Genomic DNA, 15,001 nt, shown 5'->3' on the forward strand with positions numbered 1-15,001 from the left:
AGGAAGGAAGGAAGGAAGGAAGGAAGGAAGGAAGGAAGGAAGGAAGGAAGGAAGGAAGGAAGGAAGGAAGGAAGGAAAAGGCCTTCAAGTGTCAATACTTGAGACTGGAGTTAAAAAGAAAGCAGCAAGGAAAAGCAAGTGCTCTGGGAACTCTTTCCTACATCCCACCAGAAACTCCCACTGCCATCAACATCTCCGTTCGTGTCCCTGGTTCGCAGGAATGTCCTGGTTTGAAGGTGTTTCAAGGCTCCTTTCTGACTTCCAAGATTCTACTCTGATCCCAACTCAAGACACGAGACTATGATACAAAATATTATTAATGATAGATCTGATCCTGCTTTAGGCCAGACAGATGGATCGGATGGTTTATTACAATCAGTTCCTAATTTGGTGACCTGGGGGTCACCAAGTAACCCCACAGATCTGGGGGTCACCAAGTAACCCCACGGATTTGGGGGTCACCAAATAACCCCACGGACATGGGGGTCACCAAATAACCCCACGGACCTGGGGGTCACCAAATAACCCCACGGACCTGGGGGGGTCACCAAATAACCCCACATCCCTCACACTTTCTTACAAGCACTTTACACACGAGAGTATCACTCACCTTGCACGCACCCAGTTCTTTTAAAGCCTGACTGCTTGCCTAGCCTGGCTTATCCCACTCGATCTGTTTTGAGTACCAGGGCAGAACAGGTATTTTTCATTCCGTAAATTTCCACAAATCCACATATTGCACAGTTCGTACTAGCTGGTGAAAGCTCTTGGAGGACGCTCTGTGTAAGCTTTGTAGACTGGCTGTTTTAAACAATTTTCCCTACTCGCTGTTATCTGTTACTAACGAGCTGGAAAATAGCACATCATCGTTATATGGTTCCATCACATCATTCTTGATTCTCTCCGAATTCCAGTGAGAAATATTTATTAACAATTTCTGCCTTTTCCCGTATAATTCTGAACGGCGTTATTCTCTCCATCTATTAAAAGTCCTGGACTGTTACCAGGTTTTCTTTTCTCTAAATGCAATTTAAAAGATACCCTGTTTTGTCCTTAAAACTGACAGCCAGGAAATTTTGCCTTAAATTGCCTTTTTTTCCTTCTGTATTTCATGCACTTCATAAAACTAATTCATATTAATTGCTCTCAATCCCTCCATCTCCTCATTTCTATTTGTTACATATCGCTTTTTTGTTCTAATCGCCGTCTTTGAGCTGAGTCTGTGCCAGATGGACTCTCTTGAAGGAGGAATTATGGCTCTCTGGCAACTTAATGCGGTCTTTTTACAGACTCATCCCCGTTAATTTGTGTCTTTCCATGCGCAATCTTTTGCTGTCGGTTTTGACTCACAGTTCCCTTCATCTCTGGGCAACCAGTCCTGCGGCAGCACATCACGGGGAGGGGGGTGTTCCCAGCTGGGATGGTCCTGCCTTTGCCTGTACTGAATGTCAGCAGGCCAGAGGTGCTCCTTGCCACCCCCCTGGCACCTCGAGGATGTCTCCACGCCCCCCAGTAACCGTCCCTGGGGTCGGCCGTGCTCGGTGTAAGCTGCGAGCGGCGCTCCCACCGTGTGAGATGGAATTCCCCGCGTTCAGTCTGCTTCGCGGCCGCTGTCTGCCGAACCAGGGGTAAGCAAGCACGTAACCGGATTTCGTCCCAAACCCTCCTGAGCAGATGTTCATCTTTCCTCTCTCCTCAGCCAGCAGAGACTTCCAGCCCACGTCCCCATCCCTGTCCCCCTTCCCGTCCCCACCGGCTGCCTGGGGCCTGGTGAAGGTTTTGTTGGTTCTGAACTTCCCTCCTGTGTCACAGAAGGTGCCGGGCGGGCGGAGGGGACCCCCCAGGCAAAGGCAAAGAGGCCAACACCACTGAGCACCGAGTCCCTCCCTCCACTATCATCTCCAAGCTCCGGGAAGCTCCTGTCCAGACTCCCCCGCTGCCCCTTCTTCCCTTTCTCGGTTTCCTTCTCTTCCTTTATTCCCTGGAGGGGAGAATCCTGAGTTTTCTGCACCTCCTTTCCAAATGTGTTTTGGAGCACGAGCCAAAGCGGTTCTCCTCTGACTGCCAGGAAATGGCAGCTGGGATGAAAGATGATATTGTGGAAAGCAAACTGATGAAAAAGCAGATATAGATACACATATATGTACACATACCTTTTCTATGTGCACTTCTATATATATGTATCTCCCCCAAGCGATCCAGGAATAGCAGACACCGAAAGGGCCAGTGGAAACCGTAATCAGCGATGTATTGACAAGCCTGGAAGCCTGGCTCCTGCCATCAAGTGTTTGTTTTCAGGAACTGGAAAGCGTGGTGTGAATTGTGCAGCCAAGCATTCAGCACAAAGCAGGCGGCATTTCAAAAATGCTTCCGGTCCGCCGGGGTGAAAGCAAGCTCCAGGAAGAGAGCTCCGAGCCGGCAGCTCCTCGGTTAGTCATTCCTTGGCAACTTCGCCTCAGAAACCTGATCTCCGTGTCCCAGTTTCCCCCGTCCGTACGAAGACAATAATCCCTCATCCACCTCTAAAAGGAGGCGGTGGGGTTGATCAGTTGACGCACGACGGGCTGGTTTCCGAGGCACAGACCCTTCACGGGACGAGCTGTCCATGGGAGTCACTAACGAGTCTCAGAGCATCCCCTCCACACTAGCACCACCGTTCCTTCCCTTCGTGCGAGGTCGGGGCAGGGTGTGTGTGTGGTTTGACACTTGTGCTGTTTAACGTGACACCCGGCATAGAAAAGGCTGAAAATCGAGGCTCCGAGTTACACTTTCTGTCGGCGTGGCACAAGAATGGCAAATCCTCTGCCCTAACTATTTTTTTTTACTTTATAAAATGTCGCCGAGGGACTGAAAACTAATAGTGAGCTGTCCACTTCGTTATTTTGAGCGTTTTAAACAACCCTTCTGCTCTGGTTTGCAACAACTGCTCAGAGGGACGACAGTCTTTATTAAAAAAAATAAAATAAAATAAAATAAAATAAAATAAAATAAAATAAAATAAAATAAAATAAAATAAAATAAAATAAAATAAAATAAAATAAAATAAAATAAAATAAAATAAAATAAAATCTTTATAACTTTTCTGCATGTTTGAGAGAGGTCAGACAGGCCAGAGTTCAAAGTGCTGGAGATCAAACCCTCGTGACACGGGTGGCTTGGGAGTTATGCATATCAATGATTATTGCTTCTTCCAAAGCCCTTCCCTTGGGGCTGACAGAAAGGAGACATTTCATAGCTCTGTGGTTGGAATAAAGAGTTCATCCAGGCACGGCAGGCAGACAGAGGGTATTATTCAGAGCTGTAAGAACCGAAGAGTATGCAAAGGACCGTCATTAATTGGAACTACCCAGCAGAAATGTGGACGTAATTATTTAAAGGACTAACTCTCGACAGATGGACTCAGTCATGGCCAATGCATAGCATAAGTATCTAAAGAGGAAAAACGCAAATGCCCTAGAAGGGAAACACTATTCTGAAGGATGCAGAAAGCCAGAATGGTAGCAGAATGATTCCTTCCATCCACGGAGAGCCTGAAGAGTCGCACCCTCGACGTTTTTCTTCCAGTGTCTGCTCACCCTGTGCTCTGTGCCTGCCCGCGATGGCGACGGAGGGTGCTGTGAGTACAAGGCAGAGGGTGGGGACCTCCCTCGAGGCTCCTCATGAGGCAGCTCGAGGGGAGCCGAGCGAGACGCGGTGGCCCGGGGGGCCCCGGGAGCAACACGGCTGAGCTGGGTGGGGAGGCAGACACGAGCGAGCGCTTGGGGATTTGCGTAACGGTCCTCCTGTTCCTGACAGCCATGTGAGCAGATGGCATCGCCCTGAAGATCCTCCCCTTGGCCGTCAGATGTCTTCGATCCAGTGGGATGGGGAGAGAAGCAGCAGAGACAGCTAGACAAGCTCTCAGCTGAGGGGTGCTTCAGGGAAAGGTGGTGCTTCACCTTCTCGCAACCAGGAGTTCCAATTCATGAGCAGATGGCTCTGCTAGATCCCTCCGTGTTCTCAGTATTCATAAACGGGCTGAGGAAATCACGATTTTAATCCAAAAGCTTTCCACCACCAGCTGAAGTCCTGCGGCTAACGATAAAAAGGAAGGGCAGTTTTATAACCAAGAATATCTTCCTTCCCTCATCAAGCTGCTGATCCACAGGAATAATTTCGCACACAATGAGTTCCACAACCTCCTATCTTTTTAGTGTGGACTGTGGGATCCCCAGTTCAAAACAGGATACTCCTGGCCAGACGTTACTCCATGCTAAGAGTAGCCCTGCAGCTGCCCCCGCCCTCTGGGCACCGTGTGCCTCAGGTTGGGCTCCCGCACGCTTGGCGAGCTAGCTTGGGACGGAGATTTGTACGTGAGGAGGGACGAAGGCAGAGCAGAGAGGCAGGAATCAAACGGAGCACACCAAACCTCACCCCGGCAGGGCAGTGCCTTCCTTCACCTCTGCCACGCTCTCACCAGTACCGTAGTGCCTCTTGTTGTAGCGCCCAAACGAGGGAGGAAAATCCTGACGATGCTGCGTGGTGAGAGCCTGAACGTATAGAAGAAGTAGCACTGCCTAAAAGGTTAAACCAGCAACAGGGAGGCAAGCCTGGTTTTATTACTGCTTATGCGGCAACATAAGCAAGTCACTCGATTTCTTCAGAACAGCCTCCCACTTCCTGTGAACCAAGTGTTCTTCCTTCCAACCCACTTGCTGCTATATTTAATCTCAGCGCTGTCTACCTTTTCAGCAGTCCAATCTGGGAGTCATGCTTCCCAGAAATCATGAGACGGCATTCGACGTTGTGCAGGTTCTTGGAAAAGCACGGTTTGAGTGCCTACTCATGGCTGCTTGCTTTCTGATCCTTTACAGGTCACAGGGCCGCTGACATGTCTGCTGGCATGGAAGAAAAACGGAAAAAAAAAATAATCTATAAACAAGAAGTGTGGCTTATAAAAATAACATCTGGCCTCTGTGTGTCAGATATATCATTAGGAAAATCAGTTTATCTGTCTTCTTGTTGAAGGAAGACAAGCAAATTTGCCTTCTGCCATCTGCTTCCTCCCTACTTTCAGTGAAGAGTTAACGGACCAGCTAGTCAACAAGAGGGAAAATCACAGATAAATCTGACTGTATGCTAGCAGTAAAAGAATGCTTTGGAGCAGCAGCCTCCTCATCTATTATGTAATAGCAAAGTTAATTTCTCCAGAAATTTAATCTTGAGCAGAGATCTGTCACCAGGGATTGATCACTGCAGGGCTTGCAGCCACGTCTGGGATGAAACTGGGCAGCTCGTCCGTGCGCCCAGCACATCCCACCCGTGAAGGGCAGGTGCTGGCCCCCTTCACCAAACTGTTGTGGGACTGGGATTCAGGGAACCCCATCAACTGGATGCCAGCAACACCAATCCTTTGCTTCCCAGGAAAGGAACAAAAAAGAACGACACGATCAGCTGGAACAGGAAAAAGAGGCAAAGGGGACTCAGCAGCTCGCACCACGACACGATGCTTCCGCGTGCCCCACGCTGACTGCTGAGGGCTCCCAGATTGATCACAAACAGCTTCTGGTCTGCTCTCTCCTTTCCCGTGACTCCTGACTGCTTATTTCTCCCTGGGCAGATGTCTAGAGTGACTCCTACCTGCATCTACTGACCCGTCCATCTTGGCTCGGCGGCCTCCGTTAGACTGTATCTGACCCTTCGCACTCTTCAGACGAAATTCTTATTTTCTTATAATCCATCTTTTTAACCAAAGACAGTATTCTCTTCTGGGGTGTGTAGGTAATTCTGCGTTTGCCAACTAGAGTCTGCTTCACCGAACCAAAGAATCCACCACAGCAGGTCACCTGAGCACTACTCTTACCAGCAGAGTGCACTAATACTGAAAAAAAGTGGCAAAGGATGGGAAAATGTAGATAAAGCAGTGGAATTCCTAGGAGGATTTCAACATAAAGACGTTGTATTTATCTAGGATTTTCGTAAGAATTATGTGACTAAACGTTGACTTGCTTATGCATTAAAAAAAAAAAAAAAAAAGTGAGTCGTGGAGCCGGGGAATCATTAGCAAAGGTGGGGCAGAGCGAGCGCCACGCGTGCCCGTTCATAAACGTCCCCAGCTCCCGCAGAGAGGACGGGACTCAAACTCTGTAAAACAAGCAAACAAACCCCAGCACACTCGAGGTGGAACCAAACAGATGGGAGAGCAAGGGCCAGAGTCTCCCCCACTCCAGCAAAGCGGAGCATCTGCTGCACGGAACAGGGTTGCTAATGCCTCGTTACACAAAATGTGGGTGATAGCTCAAGCGGATGCAGTTCAAAACCGAAATAAATACACGCATCGTCTCTCAATGGTTCTCCTCTGACAATCCGGTCACCCTTCTAGTGACCCCAACATTTTTTGCTGTTGTAGCTTCCCTCAGACTCTCAAGACAGCTTTTGACCTTGTTTATTCTTTAGTTTTAGAAATGTCACTGTCTGTATTTTAAAGCTGCTTTAAAAAACAACTTCCCCTTTCACGGTGCCTTCTATACAGTTTTCCGTCCTTCCCCACTGCTTAGCAATTTAGAAATGTTTCCATCACAAAGAAAAGCTGAAATCACAATGTTTGTTTTTAAGAGCGGTATTCACGAGTTCGGAGGAAAAAAAAAAAAAAAAGATTATATTTCGTCGTATGAAACTCTCGTCACACAGAAATTCTTGTCGTTTCAGCTGAACCTCCACGAACATCTGCATCCTAAAGCTTCTGTTCAACGAGCGGGTCCGTGCTCACGCAACAAGCGTGCGGCGCCGAGGCCAGCTCAGGAAATGTCTGAGTGGACCTCGTGCAAGTGGGGGAGGCCGCAGCCCCCCCCCCCTAGTGGTTCTGCTTCCTCAACAGCCCACCCTGAAGGTTTCCAGCTCAGCTCCGACCTCCCCAGCGCACCCGCTCTGGCTGGGGTCGGGGTGGCTGCTGTGACACGCACGGGTGGGCTCGCGCCTGGTCCGGTGGCCGCTGGGCTCCTGGGGCCCCGTCAAAGTCGGTTCTGCCTGGGCTGGACTGTTGCATCGAAACGTCCTGGGGTGACAGCGGCAGAACGTGATAGAAGGTCCAGCTGACCTGTCAGGATGGCGCGTTGGGGCCCTGGTGGTCACGCGGGGATAACGTGGGTCTTTCAGGTGCCTTTTGTCCCTGCGTAAGGGACCCCAATATCCTCTGGCCTTCGCTGCCTACCGAAGGGAAGAGCACCAGCACGGGGCTGTAAGGTGTCAGGATCCAGGCTGGGCTGTGTGGAAGAACAAACGGACGGTCCTGAGCTGTGAAGCAACGGGGTCAGAGGTCCCTTCCCTCGTGAAGGTGAAGTTCAGCGACCACGAGGAGCGGAGGCGGGGGTGAGAGGGACCCGTGCGCTCAAGCCAGCACTGTTGTTCGAATGCTGACTGTGCCAGTTCCTCGGGGCATGACGTGGGATGAATCACCTCCTCCTGTGTGCCACTTACCCCTCCGCAAAGGGCAGGCATGAGATCTCTGCTCTCAAAATAGAGAGAAGCTGCTACGCCCTTGTGATTCACCGCGGGCGATCGGTATCTTCATATGCTCAGTGACACTAAGTCCCGCCTAAAGGAAGGTGATGCTTAAGGCACGGGAATGGCTACGGGACAGGAGGGGGGCATGTTATTAATGAACCGATGGTGAAAGGGATTGTGAGGAAGTATCACCTGGCACAGAAGAGTCCCAAAGAATTTTCCTCTTTCGTTTAAAGGGGAAATTAAAACTAGAGGCGCCGGCTTAGATCAAGAGAGTAGAAGGGAGACTCTTCAAAAATCGGAACAGACCAGGTGCTTGCTACAGGGTAGAGCAATGAGGGTGCCAGCTAGAAGGGAACTGGATAAGAAGGATTGTGAACATATTTACAGCCATCTGGCACCCTCTAATTATCCAAATGACGAGGCTGCCTGAGTGCTCACCAAAATGTGGAGAGTGAGGGAAGGAAGGAGTTTGTTTGGGCAGAGGATCTCAAGCGCTTCATGCTTTCAACGTATGTTTTTTGGAAATGTTTTATATCACTTACAAGATTATTTATATTACTGGAGATGTAGGGAAATGATACCAGAAGGAAATGGAAGGGCTACTCCTTCTGGAGTTTTCCTTCCAGGTTTCTAAAACTCGAGTCAAAGGAAAGAAAAGGGTAGAAAAAGATACCGTTTTTCCTGAGAGGCAGCATCAGGGAGCAGGAACGAATCGGGAAAGCTGGATTCCTTCTCATCCACACCACTGATATGTTGTTGGTATTATCCGAAGCCTTGCAATTTTCAGTGGGAAATCTGCAACAGCTGGAATCATGTTATTTAGGGAAGAAAAAAAAAAAATAAAAAAAAATCCCAGGTTGTAGAACGAGAGAGAATACATTTTAAAACAAGGTAGAGGTGTTTACTCAAAGAGTAAGAAGGAAAAGTTTATGTTTCCGAGCACCAGCATAATGCTTTTATTGGCCCTATTCATGATTTTTTTAATCTCTGAATTTACCGGAATGACAGTCGTGTTATCTTTAAATTACTCTGCTTTGTTGTGCTTTCTGTGAATGGGGAGTTTTGACTCATTTTCTTGGTTTCATCACTGTCCAGCTGCGAGGGCATGAGTTAAGAGCTTTCTGCTCATCTCCTTCTTTAGAATGATACTAACCTTTCCCTCCTACGTGTTGAGTCTCAATTTCAGTGCGCGGCAGAAATGCAAGCACTATGATTCTTGCGCTGCAATTACAGTCTATGAACATCCCTTCACTTGAGGGGACTGAATGATAAAAACCAAATCGTTTACTGTGAAATCTTGGGGTGTTTTCCTCTTCTTTCTGATCTGGGAGATATCATCAGGTCAGATACTGTGGTGTGGTATTTTTAAAGGCCGAATAATTTTATGACCACTAATGACATCTGCTGTCGCGCCTTTTAAGAGAAGGGTAATCAAATTTCATGCTTCAGGGTACTAAAGTGATCTCGGCAAGTGTCAAAACCGGCTCTGTGTTTTATTCCTCTATCGGGAGCTAAACTGTACTGGGCTGACTGGTCTCCTAGTCTCAGTCATTTAGGAACTGACTTCAGTGACAAATTATTTGTCCCAGCATGGTAAAAAGCAAGGCACTAGATTTAAGATTTGACCTTTGCCGTCGCGCACGTAACCAGGGCAGACAGCAAAGCAGAGGCCGTGCCCTCTAAATAATCTGGAGGGAGACAAGCCCACGTTACCCAGAGCACAGCGTCGGTGACGTTAACCCACTACAGCGGTTGCCCTGTCAGCGGCATTTTATTGTCACGGGATCGAATCGCACAAGGGTTCGGCTTCTGCCCCTTGCAGGAACTCGCCGGCATGAACAGGACTGGGGTTTTAGCCATTTGTAAACAGGCACCGGAGGAACAAGGATTTAATCCGAATTCAATATCCAGCACAGAAATAAAAGATGACCGTTAGCTAAATAGCGCTCAAGGACTCCAAGAGGGAACAAGAGGTCTGAGGACAGCGTTTTGCTTTGGCAAGAAAACAAGAGAGCGTCACGGTCGAATGTTTCGAAGGAGACGTCAAAGCAAGGCTTCACTGCGCCTGCCCTCACGCAGAACCTGGCGCGAGGCAAAACCACCACGTTCGGACCGCTGATTTTTTTTTTTTTTTATGCTTTTTCTACCTTTGATTTCTTCCTACGCTTAACAAAATCGCTTTTCACTTTCCTACCTACGTGCTCTTAATATTCCTAGCGAGCCACAACTTCTGCGGAGCATTTGAAGTCTCCAAGTCTACTCCCTGTCATTATATCCTTTAGTGCAGGATTTCTCATTTTTAAACGCACTTGCATAGTTTGAGTAAGTTCTTGGCTGTTGCAATGGAGGCGTGTGGATTTGTTTCCTCTCCTTCCTGTCACAGTTCCTTGCCTTCTGGCAAGTTTACCTTCTCTTTTTTTCGGTCATTTATGGGATTCTGCCCGAAATGCTGAGCCAAAGCGTTTCCATTTCCTCAATATTGACTTGAACTTTTTTTACTCGGTTTCAAAAATTAAAAAGTAATTTTCATTTTTTCATTCACGTGATTCATTCTCCGTTCATTCCACCTTTGTGTCCAGTCGGTATCAGCTTTCAAACAAAATCAGATTGTTTTGCAGTTATTTACCTTCTTCTGCTGTGAGGCCTCCAAAGAAATCTGGGTGAGCTGATCATGTACTGATATTTCTGGTTAATGCGCTGATCTCAGCATTTCTCTTCAGTTCCCTGATGATGATACATCTGCCTCTACACGTTGCCTCCCTTGTTATGCTCTTACCAAGACTCTTCATTCTGGGTCCGTGCGATGCTGCCCAGCCGAGGATCTGGGTGGCAGCCACAGCTCCCGAGCACCGCAGCCTCAAAGTAAATCAGAATTTGTCGTAGGGACTGATAATGGTTCGGTCAAGAGAGAAGGGTCAGTCTCCCTCCGTTGGTATTAGAGGGAGCCCTGGATGAAAGACGTCTCACCTGGGGGGATAATCTGGTGTGTCCCACATTCGAGTCTGTTACAGAGGAAGAGAATTCATGGGAACTGCGTCTGCTCGTACAGAGGTTCATGCCTAAACCGCTAAACTATTTTCCTCGGTCCGTAAAGAAGCTGATTGGTGCCTCCTGGATCAGATATGAACAAAAGCTGGGAGATGGGTCCAAGAAAGGTAGGAAGAGCCCTTCTACAAGCAGCACCACAGACCGCCAGTGTGGTAACGCACGCAGGAACCGGACACCTGAGGAACGTTCTGTGAGATAAAGGAGACCTGAAGGCGAAGGGCTCACTTCCATCCCGGGGCGCCGTGCCATCGCCTTGTTGGCCTGCAGCCGCTCTGGGCCAGGCCTGGCAGCCCAGCTCAGCCAAACCAGGACTAGCACATTCCAAGCTTTGCCATGCCGGACGTTCGGCGTGAGATGCAGCCGCTCTCTGGTTCCACCAGCCCGCCCCAGGAGAGGCAGGTTCCGTTGCCCCCAGCCTGACTTCCCTCTTTGCCCTCCCTGCATGACGTTTATTGGAAGGTGAACGAAAAGTTGTCTTGCTCTGCCCTCTTATGATAGGATCATATTTCCAGCTGGTTTTCATGAGGTACGTCCTGTCTGCAGCTACAAGGAAGGCTTTTAGCTTAAAATATAATAAAATAACTTAACCGTACAGATTCTAAGGTCTAAGTGACTATATTCAACAGTACTGATTTTAAGTATTGAGATATTTTTGTATCGCTTGTGGGTTTTTTTTTTTTCTCCTTTTTCAAATTTTCTTTTTAATGAAGTATTTGAATGTTTTACAACAGTGTGACTACACGGTAAAAACTGAAGTATTGCAGATGCGTAAGGTAAATCCAGAGAGTGAAGTGCAGCAGAGGTCAGGCCCAGCTGCCCCCAAACCCCTCACTCCGAGGGGTTCTAATCCTATTCTGTCCCAGGATTAAATCAACCCCGTCTACCTGCAGGGCATGCACAAAGTTTGACGGCAAATATCTGCAAACAATCCGATAAATCAAACTGTGCGTCTTGTTCTTACAAACAGAACGCTCTAGAATAACATTTGCCTCTGCGGAATAAAAGGAGGATAAAAATATTAGAAAGTTATAAAATAATAAAGGGAAACCTTGCGACTTCTGACATCGCCTCGTTCATCATTTTTAAACAGTATGTGCAGAACTGAATGTCATGTCCGGTACGTACGTTCCTGGTAAAAAAAAAAAAAAAAAAAAAAAAAAAAAAAAAAAAAGGGTGGTCTGTGATGTTATTTAGAGCTCGTGTACTCATCAGAGAGACTGCAGAAGGCAGTGATGATACCGCAGCGCTAACGTCCCAAGGTGGTCCGTTTTCCATTGTCCTCTCACACAAAACCGGGAATACAAGCAGTCCATCCGTTGCGTAAAACACATCGGGGGCCAAAGGAAATGGTTGCAGCATGACTTCAGGCCTGGAATCTTCGGATGAAAATGCCCAACTACGTGAACCGAAACGGAAAGCCTATTCGCATGAGGCACCGACGGGCGCACCGGAACGCGTGTGGCAGCACTTGTGTTGCAACTGTCCACTCGCCGGTTTTAACCTATCGTTTTCTTGTTTTGATTCAACTCAGCAGTCAGTCAATAAATGAACCAAGCTCCAGCATTTCCACGGGGTTTTCTGGGGCTTCGGATACGCTGAAATACTTTTGGGGGCGCTGGGGTGCCAGTGTCCATTTCAAACGCCTGTGGTAGAGTTGTTGGTCTGCACTGAACCATTTATCCGCTCTTCCCAAAGTGAAGGAACGCACACACCACCAAACAATCATGCTTGGAGAGCTGGGAGAGTTTTCCTCTTCCCTTTCTATTTTTTGTTCTGTTTTTTGTATTTTCTAGGTCCAGCTAAGGGCTGTCGCTGAGTGCCAGGCAGCCTCTCTTGGTGGCATTGATTTTGTGACTATCCTAATGATTATAACCTCGATTTTTGGAATATCCTAATGATTATAACCTCGATTTTTGGAATATCCTAATAATTATAACCTTGATTTTGTGAATATCCTAATGATTATAACCTCGATTTTTGGAATATGCTAAAAATTATAACCTTGATTTTGTGAATAGCCTAATGATTATAACCTTGATTTTTTTAATATCCTAATAATGATAACAGAAATAAAAAAAATAAATAAAAACCAACCAACATATTCCAGTACTGTGAATTTTCTCCTTTTCATTACACACGCCTTCTTTAAAACGTTTCCCTTTAATGCAGGTTGGAAAGCCACCTGCTCACAGGCAGGTGTGAACATACTTTGTCTCGTGCGGGGTCAAAACACAGCTGCTTCCTGAGGTTTGAGCGAGCAGCAGCCACCTCCAACCGCGTTTCCTATCTGCACAGAAGCAAAGAGACCAGGGAAGCGTTTTTGCAAAAGAGATTATGTTCTTAATACCGGGAGCTCCTCCGGCCAGGAACAATCTTTCTTAAGCGGTTGGGAAGCAGTCAGCAAATTTCACATTCTTAACGAAACGAAAGGCAGCGCCTCAAAATCCAGACCCAGTTTTACGGAGTGACAAAGCGTTGCAGTGTGCCAAGCTGTGCTTCTGCTGTTGAACACACAGGAAACACGCTCAGATACGATGAAGATACGCGGCCGAGTGAAACAACAGCGTTGGGAAGCGGAAAGCGGAGATGTTGATGTTACGGCAGTTTGCAGTTACACTTCTACCATCTTTGACTCCATCCAGGGTCACACACTCATTCACATTTGTCCAGCGCAATGGTGCACTTCCAAGCCTTTGTGTAATTAAAAATAACTATTACAACTGTGTAATAACATTAATTATCAAAACTACTCTGTAGAAAGTAAACTCAAACATCCTAAGACTTTAGGATTGCCAATTTCTAGCAGCATAGCCAGCCTTAAAACTTCAAAAATCACAAGTCAGGTCCCAACGAAAATACGAGGCTTAATAAAAACCCTTTTACGATTTTTGTCACAACGTTTTTTTGCCTCTTGGGCGTTTAAGAACGCCCTAGAATCATGCTTTGCGTCAAAGCTTTAAGGGGATTGACGGATGTTTCTTGAACGACGGTGAATACCATCCTACATTCACACGACTCCGAGCGCTGCGATTTTTAGATGCAGCAGTACAATATTCATAACACAATTGCGAAAGCTGGCAACGCTCATTTGGCTATGCCACTTCCCCAAAAGCCCATGAAAACAGATGGACTTTGCGACATGCCTGGAAAATTAATTAAATCTGGACGCTAGTGGACAAAGGAGAAAGGAAGAGCCAGATTCAATGACACCTCCTGAAAAATGTTTCTTCCTGTTCGCAAGGGACGCGGGGCTGGGGATGCACGGGCCACCCCAAGTCACTGAATATCTCCAGAGTGTGTTTGCTGCTCTTAAAGATGCAGCGAATGAAAAATGTGTTTGTTTACGGTCTGACTGCTGAGAGAACTGTTGGCACTGTTGGATTTGTGCTAAATACAGCCTTGAACTTGAAGGGCTTGGGATATTTGTGAGCTTCAACTGTACACTCACAAAAGTTTTGCAACTGTTGGTTACAACCGGGACCGTTTCTGGTTGTTTACACACCCATGGTTTCTGCATCCCCAGCAAACATGGGTGAGATGAGAGAAGAGGGGAGGAGGAGGAGGAGGAAGAGAGGGAGAGGGATGGCAGACGCTTTGAGGAATGGAGCAGTAGTACAGGACTCTACAAGACGTCCATCCCATCCGCTGAACCAAACCCTTTTTGACCCAGTTGTTGAGATTCTGTTTGCCTGCTCCTGCGTTACGCAAACACTCTGTTATTCTTGCGCATGTACAGATGCCACCGTCTTCGGGTCAGGACTAAGAAAGCAAGTAAACACAGTGCGGATACAGGAGGAAAGAGAACGAACTAGCTATGGCCTCTAGCCACACCACCCCAGCCTGGGATTTCATCAGAGTTTCTGAAATAAGCATCGTAAGTCCTGACTGGGAGGAGAATAACAAGCTGCCAAGAAACTCCCAGGTAGGACAGGAAATAATGTTGATGCTCGAAACCCCAGTACCCAGAAAGACAGATTGATCCCTCGGCATGTGGCGTTTCTCAACAGCGGCCAATAATTAACCTTATCACTTGAGTTGGGTCGGAGATCAGTACGTGCTATCCCTTTCGATAAAAAGAAAAAAAAAAAATCTCATTATTGCATTCAGTTATCGTTCAGCATCGAGTCTAGTCCTGCTCCCACAACCAGTGAGTGCTTAACGCTCCAAAGCAACTCACAGCTCGCTAGATGCATTATTTTTTGTAACGCAGTTCACAGACGCGGGAGAGGAGATGTACCTCCCAGAAACCAGCAGTCCCCGAGCGTAAGATTTGATTATCTTATTTTAGCATGCGCATTATGGCCCAGATTGGTTGCTGCAGCTGTGTTGTGCCGTGGGGACTGGCTCCTGCCTAATTTAGAGCAATGGCAGATTAGGAATTGCTACAATTACCATGGTACGATGTTGCTCCAGCCACAGCTCCATTTTCCCAATAATTAGCCCCTGCACCAGAAATCTTCGAAAGAAG

General features: G+C 47.4%; 1 long non-coding RNA gene across 1 annotated transcript; it reads right to left on the reverse strand.

The window, feature by feature from the left end:
* Positions 1–6,032: 6,032 nt before the first annotated feature.
* LOC113488741 lies at positions 6,033–10,939 on the reverse strand. Its single transcript, XR_003399970.1, has 3 exons — positions 10,112–10,939; positions 8,159–8,289; positions 6,033–6,123 (listed from the first exon to the last, which is right to left on the reverse strand). It is a non-coding gene; the product is annotated as an uncharacterized LOC113488741 (long non-coding RNA).
* Between the last annotated feature and the right edge of the window lie 4,062 nt (positions 10,940–15,001).

The sequence above is a fragment of the Athene cunicularia genome (assembly GCF_003259725.1).
Source record: "Athene cunicularia isolate RWA chromosome 25 unlocalized genomic scaffold, athCun1 chr25_part1, whole genome shotgun sequence".
Lineage (NCBI taxonomy): Eukaryota > Metazoa > Chordata > Aves > Strigiformes > Strigidae > Athene > Athene cunicularia.